This window comes from Budorcas taxicolor, chromosome 1 (assembly GCF_023091745.1).
Source record: "Budorcas taxicolor isolate Tak-1 chromosome 1, Takin1.1, whole genome shotgun sequence".
In the NCBI taxonomy this organism is placed as follows: domain Eukaryota; kingdom Metazoa; phylum Chordata; class Mammalia; order Artiodactyla; family Bovidae; genus Budorcas; species Budorcas taxicolor.
In genome coordinates this window covers 176,021,466-176,034,863 of record NC_068910.1, presented here as the reverse complement: position 1 = coordinate 176,034,863, position 13,398 = coordinate 176,021,466, and the positions used below count along the sequence as shown (strand labels likewise).

Genomic DNA, 13,398 nt, shown 5'->3' with positions numbered 1-13,398 from the left:
GTCCAGTGGTTGAGACTCCATGCTTGCAGTGGAGGGGTTATAGGTTCAATCCCTGGTTGAGGAACTAAGATGATACATGCCACATAGCAAAGAAAAAGAGAAAAACAAAAAGAATCCACAGGCGCTCAGGCACTTGGAAAAGATCTATGCCCAGGGCACGAGAACACATGGAAGCAGCAGGAAGGTCTGTGCGGCTGTGGTCTTTGCTGAGAAGCAGGGAGAAAAGGGAATTGCAGCAGCAAGCTCTGGACTCTGCCCAATTCTCCAACCTCTTTGGTGTCTCTCGTCCCCTTCTTCCCTCTGCTCCAGCCACATGAGCCTTCACGTGCCTTGTCAAAAGAGCTGGGCTCAGCCCCATGCATGTTCTTCCTAGCCAGCTCCTTCCCATTCTCCAGGCCTCTGATGAGGCCTTCTCTGACCACCATATATGTGGATTCCCTCTTCATGCAAGCTCCAGTAATGCTCATCCTACACCCTGATCCTTTTCTTCATAGCCCTTAGGACAATTTTTCATTGTTTTGGTTGCACATTTTTTTGTTGTGGAGAATGTTTTCAGCATTAACCTAGATGTCTTATCATCAGTGCTGTATGGATGGAGAACTCTTGAGGCTATTGTAAGAATAAGACTGAAAGCCAGAGCCAGGAGGTTTAAGTCCAAAACTTGAGAACACCAGAAAACTCCTGACTCCAGGGAACATTAATTGACAACAGCTCATCCAAAAGCCTCCATACTTATAGCCCAGATTACTGTACCCAGCAAGAATCTCATTCAAATATGAAGGAGAAATCAAAAGCTTTACAGACAAGCAAAAGCTCAGAGAATTCAGCACCACCAAACCAGCTCTTCAATAAATGTTAAAGGATCTTCTCTAGACAGGAAACAGAGAAAAGGTTTATAATCTCAATCCCCAAACAACAAAGTAAATGGCAATGGGATCATACTTATCAATAATTACCTTAAGTGTAATGGGTTGAGTGCCCCAATCAAAACACAAAGACTGGCTGAATGGATACAAAAACAAGACCTGTATATATGTTGTCTACAAGAGGCCCACCTCAAAACAAGGGACACATACAGACTGAAAGTGAAGGGCTGGAAAAAGATATTTCACACAAATGGAAACCAAAAGAAAGCAGGAGTAGCAATACTCTTATCAGATAAAATAGACTTTGAAATAAAGCCTGTGAAAAGAGACAAAGAGGACACTACATAATGATCAAAGGATCAATCCAAGAAGATATAACAATTATAAAAATATATGCACCCAAAATAGGAGCACCACAGAATATAAGGCAAATGCTAACAAGTATGAAAGGTGAAATTAACAGTAACACAATACTAGTGGGAGACTTTAATACCCCACTCACACCTAAGGATAGATCAACTAAACAGAAAATTAGCAAGGAAACACAAACTTTAAATGATATAATGGACCAGTTAGACCTAATTGATATCTATAGGACAATTCACCCTAAAACAATGAATTTCACCTTTTTCTCAAGTGCACACGGAACATTCTCCAGGATAGATCACGTCCAGGGCCATAAATCTAGACTTGGTAAATTCAAAAAAGTTGAAATCATCTCAAGCATCTTTTCTGATCACACAAAGGTCCATTTAGTCAAGGCTATGGCTTTTCCAGTGGTCATGTATGGATGTGAGAGTTGGACTGTGAAGAAAGCTGAGAGCCGAAGAATTGATGCTTTTGAACTGTGGTGTTGGAGAAGACTCTTGAGAGTCCCCTGGACTGCAAGGAAATCCAGCCAGTCCATTCTAAAGGAGATCAGTCCTGGGTGTTCTTTGGAATGACTGATGCTAAAGCTGAAACTCCAGTACTTTGGCCACCTCGTGCGAAGAGTTGACTCACTGGAAAAGACTCTGATGCTGGGAGGGATTGCGGGCAGGAGGAAAAGGGGATGACAGAGGATGAGATGGCTGGATGGCATCACCAACCCAATGGACGTGAGTTTGGGTGAAATCCAGGAGTTGGTGATGGACAGGAAGGCCTGGCATGCTGCGATTCATGGGGTTGCAAAGAGTCAGACACGACTGAGCAACTGAACTGAACTGAACAGGAAAAAAACTATTAAAAATACAAACATATGGAGGCTAAACAACACATTTCTGAATAACCAACAAATCATAGAAGAAACCAAAAAACAAATCAAAATATGCATAGAAATGAATGAAAATGAAAACACAACAACCCAAAACCTATGGGATTCAGTAAAAGCAGTGCTAAGGTGAAGGTTCATAGCAATACAAGCCTACCTCAAGAAATAGGAGAAAAATCAAATAAATAACCTAACTCTACACCTAAAGCAACTAGAAAAAGAAGAAATGAAGCACTCCAGGGTTAGAGGAAGGAAAGAAATCATAAAAATTAGGGGAGAAATAAATGCAAAATAAACAAAGGAGACCATAGCCAAAATCAACAAAGCTAAAAGCTGGTTCTTTGCGAAGATGAATAAAATAGACAAACCATTAGACAGACTAAATAAATTTAAATTAAAAATAAATAAATAAATAAAGGGAGAATAATCAAATCAACAAACTTAGAAATGAAAATGGAGAAATCACAACAGACAACACAGAAATACAAAGGATCATAAGAGACTACTATCAGCAACTATATGCCAATAAAATGGACAACTTGGAAGAAAAGGACAAATTCTTAGAAAAGTATAACTTTCCAAAACTGAACCAGGAAGAAATAGAAAATCTTAACAGACCCAACACAGGCACAGAAATTGAAACTGTAATCAGAAATCTTCCAACAAACAAAAGCCCAGGACCAGATGGCTTCACAGCTGAATTCTACCGAAAATTTAGAGAAGAGCTAACACCTATCCTACTCAAACTCTTGCAGAAAATTGCAGAGGAAGGTAAACTTCCAAACTCATTCTATAAGGCCACCATCACCCTAATACCAAAACCAGACAAAGAAGCCACAAAACAAAAAAGAAAACTACAGGCCAATATCACTGATGAACATAGATGCAAAAATCCTTAGCAAAATTCTAGCAAAAAGAATCCAACAACATATTAAAAAGTCCATACATCATAACCAAGTGGGTTTTATCCCAAGGATGCAAGGATTCTTCAATATTAGCAAATCAATGTGATACACCACATTAACAAATTGAAAGATAAAAACCATATGACTATCTCAATAGATGTAGAGAAAGCCTTTGACAAAATTCAACATCCATTTATGATAAAAACCCTCCAGAAAGCAGGCATAGAAGGAACATACCTCAACATAATAAAAGCCATATATAATAAACCCACAGCAAACATTATCCTCAATGGCAACAAATTGAAAGCATTTCCCCTAAAGTCAGGAACAAGACAAGGATGCCCACTCTCCCACTACTATTCAACATAGTTTTGGAAGTTTTAGCCACAGCAATCAGAGAAGAAAAGAAATAAAAGGAATCCAGATTGGAAAATAAGAAGTAAAACACTCACTGTTTGCAGATGACATGATCTTCTACATAGAAAACCCTAAAGACTCCACCAGAAAATTACTAGAGCTGATCACTGAATATAGTAAAGTTGCAGGATATAAAATTAACACACAGAAATCCCTTGCATTCCTATACACTAACAATGAGAAAACAGAATGAGAAATTAAGGAAACAATTCCATTCACCATTGCAATGAAAAGAATAAAATACTTAGGAATAAATCTACCTGAAGACACAAAAGACCTATATATAGAAAAATATAAAACAATGCTGAAAGAAACCAAAGATGATACATATAGATGGAGAAATATACCATGTTCATGGATCAGAAGAATCAATATACTGAAAATTCGTATACTACCCAAAGCAATCTACAGATTCAGTGCAATCCCTATCAAGCTACCAAAAGTGTTTTTCAGAGAACTAAAACAAATAATTTCACAATTTGTATGGAAATACAAAAAACCTCGAATAGCCAAAGCAATCTTGAGAAAGAAGAATGGAACAGGAGGAATCAACCTGGTTGACTTCAGGCTATACTACAAAGCTACAGTCATCAAGACAGTATGGCACTGCCACAAAGACAGAAACATGGATCAATGGAACAAAATAGAAAGCCCAGAGATAAATACATGCACCTATGGAGAAATGCAATGCCAAAGAATGCTCAAACTACCGCACAATTGCACTCATCTCACATGCTACTAAAGTAATGCTCAAAATTCTCCAAGCCAGGCTTCAGCCATATGTGAACCGTGAACTTCCTGATGTTCAAGCTGGTTTTAGAAAAGGCAGAGGAACCAGAGATCAAATTGCCGACATCCGCTGCATCATGGAAAAAGCAAGAGAGTTCCAGAAAAAAATCTATTTCTGCTTTACTGACTATGCCAAAGCCTTTGACTGTGTGGATCACAATAAACTGTGGAAAATTCTAAGAGAGATGGGAATATCAGACCACCTGACCTGCCTCTTAAGAAACCTATATGCAGGTCAGGAAGCAGCAGTTAGAACTGAACATGGAACAACAGACTGGTTCCAAATAGGGAAAGGAGTACGTCAAGGCTGTATATTGTCACCCTGCTTATTGAACTTCTATGCAGAGTACATCATGAGAAACACTGGACTGGAAGAAACACAAGCTGGAATCAAGATTGCTGGGAGAAATATCAATAACCTCAGATATGCAGATGACACCACCCTTAATGGCAGAAAGTGAAGAGGAACTCAAAAGCCTCTTGAAGAAAGTGAAAGAGGAGAGTGAAAAAGTTGGCTTAAAGCTCAACATTCAGAAAACGAAGATCATGGCATCCAGTCCCATCACTTCATGGGAAATAGATGGGGAAACAGTGGAAACAGTGTCAGACTTTATTTTTGGGGGCTCCAAAATCACTGCAGATGCTGACTGCAGCCATGAAATTAAAAGACGCTTACTCCTTGGAAGAAAAGTTATGACCAACCTCGATAGCATATTCAGAAGCAGAGACATTACTTTCCCGACTAAGGACCATCTAGTCAAGGCTATGGTTTTTCCAGTAGTCATGTATGGATGTGAGATTTGGACTGTGAAGAAGGCTGAGCACCGAAGAAGTGATGCTTTTGAACTGTGGTGTTGGAGAAGACTCTTGAGAGTCCCTTGGACTGCAAGGAGATCAACGAGTCCATTCTGAAGGAGACCAACCCTGGGATTTCTTTGGAAGGAATGATGCTAAAGCTGAAACTCCAGTACTTTGGCCACCTCATGAGAAGAGTTGACTCATTGGAAAAGACTCTGATGCTGGGAGGGATTGGGGGCAGGAGGAGAAGGGGATGACAGAGGATGAGATGGCTGGATGGCATCACTGACTCGATGGATGCGAGTCTGAGTGAACTCCGGGAGTTGGTGGTGGACAGGGAGGCCTGGCGTGCTGCGATTCATGGGGTTGCAAAGAGTCGGACACGACTGAGCGACTGAACTGAACTGATGGACACCTTATCTTTGACAAAGAAGGCAAGAATATACAATGGAGAAAAGACAATCTCTTTAACAAGTTGTGCTGAGAAAACTGGTCAGCCACTGGTAAAAGAATGAAACTAGAACACTTTCTAACACCATACACAAAAATAAACTCAAAATGGATTAAAGATCTAAATGTAACACCAGAAACTATAAAACTCCTAGAGGAAAACATAGGCAAAACACTCTCCAACATAAATCACAGCAGGATCCTCCCACCTCCCAGAGTAATGGAAATAAAAGCAAAAACAAACAAATGGGACTTAATTAAACTTAAAAGCTTTTGCACAATGAAGGAAACCATATGCAAGGTTTAAAGACAGACTTCAGAATGGGAGAAAATAATAACAAATGAAGCAACTGACAAAGAATTAACCTCAAAAATATACAAGCAACTCCTGCAGTTCAATTCCAGAAAAATAACTGACTTTATCAAAAAATGGGCCAAAGAACTAAACAGACATTTCTCCAAAGACATACAGATGGCTAACAAACACATGAAAAAATGCTCAACATCACTCATTATCAGAGAAATGCAAATCAAAACCACAATGAGGTGCCATCTCACACCGGTCAGGATGACTGCTATCAAAAAGTCTACAAACAATAAATGCTGGAGAGGGTGTGGAGAAAAAGGAACCCTCTTATACTGTTGGTAGGAATGAAAATTAGTACAGCCACTATGGAGAACAGTGTGGAGATTCCTTAAAACACTGGAAATAGAACTGTCATACGACCCAGCAATCCCACTGCTGGGCATACACACCAAGGAAACCAGAATTGAAAGAAACACGTGTACCCCAATGTGCATTGCAGCACTGTTTACAATAGCCAGGACATGGAAGCAACCTAGATGTCCATCAGCAGACGAATGGATAAGAAAGCTGTGGTACATATACACAATGGAATATTCAGTTCAGTCCAGTTGCTCAGTTGTGTCCGACTCTTTGCGACCCCATGAACTGCAGCACGCCAGGCCTCCCTATCCATCACCAACTCCCGGAATCCACCCAAACCCATGTTCATTGTGTCAGTGATGCCATCCAACCATCTCATCCTCTGTTGATCCCTTCTCCTCCTGCCCTCAATCTTTCCCAGCATCAGGGTCTTTTCAAATAAGTCAGCTCTCCACATCAGGTGGCCAAAGTATTGGAGTTTCAGCTTCAACATCAGTCCCTCCAATGAACACCCAGGACTGACCTCCTTTAGGACGGACTGGTTGGATCTCCTTGCAGTCCAAGGGACTCTCAAGAGTCTTCTCCAACACCACAGTTCAAAAGCATCAATTCTTTGGCGCTCAGCTTTCTTCATAGTCCAACTCTCACATCCATAACGACTACTGGAAAAACCATAGCCTTGACTAGATGGACCTTTGTTGGCAAAGTAATGTCTCTGCTCTTTAATATGCTCTCTAGGTTGGTCATAACTTTCCTTCCAAGGAGCAAGCGTCTTTTAATTTCATGGAATATTATCCAGCTATTAAAAAGAATGTATTTGAATCAGTTCTGATGAGGTGGATGAAACTGGAGCCTATTATACAGAGCGAAACACCAATATACCAGTTCAATAGTGTATTGAATACTGTATTGAATTTAGAAAGATGGTAACAATGACACTATATGTGACATAGTAAAAGAGACACAGATGTACAGAACAGACTTTTAGAATCTGTGGGAATAAGCAAGGGTATGATGATTTGAGAGAATAGCACTGAAACAAATAGATTATCATATGTGAAACAGATCGCCAGTCCAAGTCCAATGCATGAGACAGGGTGCTCAGGGCTGGTGCACTGGGATGACCCTGAGGGATGGGATGGGGAGGGAGGTTCAGGATCGGGAACACATGTACACCCATGGCTGATTCATGTGAATATATGGCAAAAACCACTACAACATTTTAAAGTAATTAGCCTCCCATTAAAATAAATAAATAATAGTTTGTGTAAGTCAAGAGTTTAGACTTTCTCTCACAGACAATGGAGAGTTATTAAAAATTAAAATGACATTTTTTTGCTATTTTAAAAACCACTTCTAATAAAGGAACTTTAGTTATTTAGTGCTATTATTTTTGTGCCTTACTTACTTCTCCATGAAGATATAACAGGTAAAGTAATGGGAATATGTTCAATCTCTAAACCATTCTCAGTTATTCGGTGTAGTCGTCCTCGTAGTTTAACATTCTTTCTTATAAATTCTACTGGAATATCTGAAGAACGTGTGAATTTTGATGTCTGTTGATTTACAAGGAGAAAAGTATAACATTTTATTACTATTTTTATTTTAAAATTAAGCATGTTGTATTCTCTAAACATTTCAAAGAAGACATAATAACCACTGAACATTTTTAATTTGGTTCTTAATTTTATATTAATATTTTTAAAAGACTTAACAGAAGTGTTTATAAGCACATTATTTAGAAACCTTTAGTCATTGTTTTACTATTTGAGACTACTATATGCTAAGTCACTTCAGTGATGTCCGACTCTGTGCGACCCCATAGATGGCAGCCCACCAGGCTCCCCCGTCCCTGGGATCCTCCAGGCAAGAACACTGGAGTGGGTTGCCATTTCCTTCTCCAATGCATGAAAGGGAAAAGTGAAAGTGAAGTCGCTCAGTCGTGTCCGACCCTCAGTGACCCCATGGACTGCAGCCCACCAGGCTCCTCCATCCATGGGATTTTCAAGAGTACTGGAGCCGGGTGCCATTGTGACTACTATATAGAGAACATTAAACAAATTCCTCACTTTTAAAAAAGCTTACATCCTTAAAATGTGACACAATTTATCAAGAAACAGTGAGTATAGAGCTGTGTCTGGCACTACAAAATTTGGTTAAATTTACTATCTTACTGGTTAAATTACTATCTCATTCTATAAATGTACTATTTATTCATACTGTTACTCTGGGAGATGGAGAAGGAAATGGCAACCCACTCCAGTATTCTTGCCTGGGAAATGCCACAGATACAGGAGCCTTGCAGGCTACAGTCCATGGGGTCACAAACAGCTGGACACAATTTAGCAACTAAACAGCAACAGCAGCAACTGCTGAGAAAACCTAGCCAAAATTGAGGCAATTTAAGTTAGACTAATAATCAACAAGTTTTTTTCCCTTATTTTTCAGTCTCATAGGAGAAAAACACCCCTCCAAAAAGGCCAACATTAGGAATTTATTTAAATAACTAACACCTTGGAGTTACTCAACATTTTATACCTGTGTCTTTCATATTAACAGTACTATAGAAACAAGCTTAATTCATAAGCATGGCTGGGTGAGAGCCTCATAACAGGCAGAAGGATAAATTAGCAACCAACTTCCTAAGACAGTAAAGTTGGTCTAAACATTAAAAAAATTTTTTTCCAAATAAGAAAAACATTACAGCAGACAAATACAGAATGCGGAACATTAATAATGAGTAAATGACTTGGTTATTCTAAAAAATAAATGGCTTATGGGGGAAAAAAAAAGGGAATGGGGGTATAGACTGTTATAAAATAAATGAGACAGATATACAAACAAATACAGTATATGGACCACTCGAATCCTGCTATAAACAGATCACCTATTTTTTTTTAAACAGGACACCATTGAGACAATCAAAGAATTCTTAATATTGTCTGGATATTAGATGATGCTAAGAGGTTATTAATTATGTTAGTGTGATAATGTTCTAGGACAGACAGACTGTCAGTCTCCTGACGCAGCATAACAGGAAGCAGCATACTCCATCACCTTCTTGTTCACACTAAATCTACGGAGGAAACACACATCCAGGCTGTGGGAGATTCTCTAAGACTAACGCAGCCTCTTCAAAATCACAGTGTCATGAGAGACGAAAATTAAAGTGGGGGTAAAAGTCTAGGTTGAAGGAGACCAACGAGACAGGACAACTAAATACAGTGCACGATCCTTGAATGAAATTCAGACTGGGAGAAAAAACAGCTACGAAGGATATGTTCAGGAGATAAATATGAATGTTAACTGGGCTTCAGAAATTACTACAAAAATGTTAAATTTATTAGATGTAAAAATATTAATGTGATTATGGAGGAACGTATTCCTGCTCTTAGCAAGTACACGACAAAGTCTTTATGGCACTAGTTATAAAATAAGTGAGTCACAGGTAGGAAGCGTACAGCATGGGGAATACAGTCAGTAATTATGCAGAATCTCTGTAGAGTGACAGACTTGTGATCATTCTGAAATGTATACAAACATCAAATCACTATGTTGTGTAACAAGAAGTAACACAGTGTTATAGGTGAATTTTACTTCAAAAACAAACTCATAAAAAAACAGATCAGATGTGCAGTTATGAGAGGTAGGAGATGGAAGGAGGGAGAACTTGGAAGGTACAAACTTCCAGTCATAAGATAAATAAATACTAGGGGTGTAATGTACAACATGAGTAATATAATTAACAATTATTGGAGAAGGAAATGGCAACCCACTCCAGTATTCTTGCCTAGAGAATCCCAGGGATGGGGGAGCCTGGTGGGCTGCCGTCTATGGGGTCGCACAGAGTCAGACATGACTGAAGCGACTTAGCAGCAGTAGCAGCAATGTACAACATGAGTAATATAACTAACAATACTGTATGTTATACATAAAAGTTGTTATACATGAAAGTAAATCCTAAGAGTTCTCATCACAAGGAAAAAAATTGTTTTCTATTAATTTAGTTTTGTATCTATATGAGATGATGGATGTTCACTGAACTTACTGTGGTAATCATTTCCTGAGGTATGTAAGTCAAATCATTATACTGGACACCTTAAGCCTAGGCAGCGCTGTAGGACAATTACATTTCAGCTTTAAAAAAGTGAGTTCAAGGCATTAAAAAAAAAGAAGAAGAAGGAGGAAAAAAAGACAAAAGTTCTAAAACTGGAGTCTGGGTGTAAAGGCAACAGTTGTAAAAAATGTAGTGTGGTAACAAAGTGTAGTCGATGATAATACAAAACAATATAGAGATAAGTATAGGAAATGAATATATACAGAAGCAGTATATCTATTCCAGTTCATAACATGACACTGAAATGACATCCTATGACAACAATCAGGTATATTAAAAAGTACTTGTAAATCCTGAATTATCAAATAAATTTCCAAAATGTCTGTTATTAAAATACTTTTGAAAGAGCAAAACTAAATAACCATAAATTATTTAGTTCAAAGGGACATAATTCAATTTCAATTTAAACCTAAAACCACTACAGAAAACATTTTTGAGATATTCTTCAACATCTGAAATGCAAATTTAATGATTATTTATTTCAAGCATGAAGAAAAGTCATTATGGAAAGACAGGTTGTGCAATTCTTTCCATAAAACCCTGTGGATGTGTTACTTTTAAACCAACATCTTAAAGTACGTTCACTGTTCTAAAATATTATTTAAAAGCTTCTAATATGAACAACAAAATGACACCCATGTTGAGATAAAAATCATCTGAAGTGAGAGAAATTAACCGTCTTGTACTTATCATAATGTCTTAATTTTTTAACTTACCAGTCGAACACTTCTTAGAAGTAACATTACTCCAGCTACGGCCATTACAGTGCTGATGTTCTTTAGAAAGAGATGTTATGATTAATTCTAATTATTATTCACAATACTGAAAGTACTAAATAGAAGGCAGGAAAAAAAGTCATCCCTTATACCTAACTTCTCAAATAAGGCATATCCTTCAACTAAAGGCCTACTTCTTCCAAAAAAACCAACTGCCCACCCGCCCATTAATCTTCCCCTTTTTCTCCCAATCTGGTACATACAGTAATTATATATATAATACTGTACAGTTTTCTATTGATTGTATTGCTTTAACCATGAGTCCCTTGAATGAATCAGTCTAATATTAATACTTTCTGTGCAAGGCCCATAGGAACGACATAACCCTAAGTCTGCAGGTGGAATTAAAGTATTTAGTAGAAAACTTTATTACCGATACCATAAAACACAGCTCTTGGGAAACAGATGTGGCAAACACTCAGGGAAATCATAGCAATGTTTTTAAAGTGTTTCATTTAAACTGAAATTGATCTAAAGGAGTTTAATTAATAAGGATCCTGCAACTCCCTCACCAACAGTGGTAATCTAACATGTTTTCCTTCAATAAATACAACTAAGCATGTAAGAGATGAAAATATATACAAGAGTATATTCTGTTATTGGATTATTTGGAATAAAACATCCATGCACTAATTTAAATACTGTTTCCTCTCCCAATCCTGATGAGGTTATTTTTTTATTTGAAATTAACCAATGCATCTCTTCCTGCTTAATTGGAAGAACCAAGGCCTTGTCAACATCCGTGTTTCTGTGTACACATACATACACATATATGTATACAATTCATTAATGTTAAACATTTATGTAGCACTAAGTGGCAGGCACTGTTCTCAGGACTGAGCTGCAGGTGAGTGAGCTGCAGTCTCAGCATTGAGCTGCAGTCCTGGTGAGTGAAAATAGACATGGTCCTGGCACTTTGGCTGCAAAGTATTTGCAAACCTAACGAGCCTACTCAACTTCCCAGCAGAATTCTTCTATCTGAAAACATTCTCTTCACTTGGCTTCTAGCACACTTGGTTTTCCTGATATTCCTCTTCCCCTCTGTCTGTTCCCTCCGAGTCTTTGCTGATCTCCTTTTCACTCTCCAAATTCTAAATGTTAGAGAGGCCCTCAGGTCTCAGTCCTAGAGCTTTTTCAGGAGCTTTTCTGACTCGCTCGAAAACGTCATCCAAGCTTTGAATACTAGAAGTTTTCTATAAAAATATTTAAATACTATAAGGTTTATTTACACTTTAAATACTTAAGGTATTATGCAGCCCACTCCCAGATTCCCGTTCTGATCTCCCTTCAAGACACGTCTCCTGTATCCAGTTGCCTAGAACACCTAAGCTACGTTGGGAAGTCTAATGACCACCTTCAAGTTCACACATCTCCATTAGAAGTCTAGTAGGCATCTTCAATTTCACCTTGCAAAAAGCTCTGTAGATTTCCCCCAACAAATCATTTATCCTAACTCCTCCATTTCAGCAATTTCCACACCATCCACGAAGCAGGCAGCCCCTTTGATTCTTTGTTACAAAGAAGGAAATCACCACCAGGGCTTAGTCACAACCTTCTCTCCCCTGGTCGCCTGCGATGCCCCTCCTTTTTCAAACTGCCCGCCCCGCCCCAACTGCTCCAATGGCCCCGCTGGCGCCCCGCGCTGGGCTGCAGCTTCCCCTCGGAGGCATCCCGGGGCTCAGCACAGTCAAGGCAGTGATGGGGCCGAGGCAGCCCCGCCAGGCCGCGCGCCCCCGCCGCCCCGCACACACTGCCCGGACCCGGCGGCCCTCCGCCGCTGCCCGGGCCTCCCTCAGGACGCGTCTCCTTCAGCCTGGCGCTGCGCGGCCCGCGCCCACCACCGCCCGGCCCGCAGTACCCGGACGAGGCGCAGGTGGTCGTCGGCCCACTGCGAGATCCGCGCCACCACGTTGGGCGCTGCTCCGTTCCGGTTGGGCGGCGGTGTGGCCGGGGCCGCGGGCTGCCCCGCCATGTTCCCGGCCTCCCGGGAGCGGGCGCCGCCTCCTTGACCGGACGACAGGGGGCGCCGCTCTCCGCGGGCGGACGGACGGCGGGATCCAAGCTCCTGCGGCTAGAGGGGGCGCCGCGCGAGCCGACCTTCGGGTCGGGTTCTCAGCAACCAAGAAGTGGCCGGGGGCGGTCCTCCCCACCCGTTAGGAGACGTCTTTACAGTGATCCTCCAGTATTTACACGAGGTTTTCCCACAACGCAAGAGATCTCTGTCGTTAGGGGATGCGAGCTGCAGGAATACAGGGCATGCTGATGGAAGATGATCAGTTCAACTCCCTTAACTCAGAGCAGTGTAGGCAGCAAGAAAGAAAACTGAAGTAGACCATTCTTACACCTGCTCCCGAACATATTAAA

General features: G+C 40.1%; 1 protein-coding gene across 1 annotated transcript in view; it reads right to left on the bottom strand.

Annotated features, from left to right (window-relative positions):
- PLCH1 (phospholipase C eta 1) overlaps positions 1-13,013 on the bottom strand; it is a 291,635-nt gene extending 278,622 nt beyond the window's left edge. Inside the window, exon 1 of the mRNA XM_052637717.1 lies at positions 12,893-13,013. The gene's annotated coding sequence lies outside the window, so the exon portion shown is untranslated. The remainder of the gene's footprint in view (positions 1-12,892) is intronic.
- Positions 13,014-13,398: the final 385 nt, after the last annotated feature.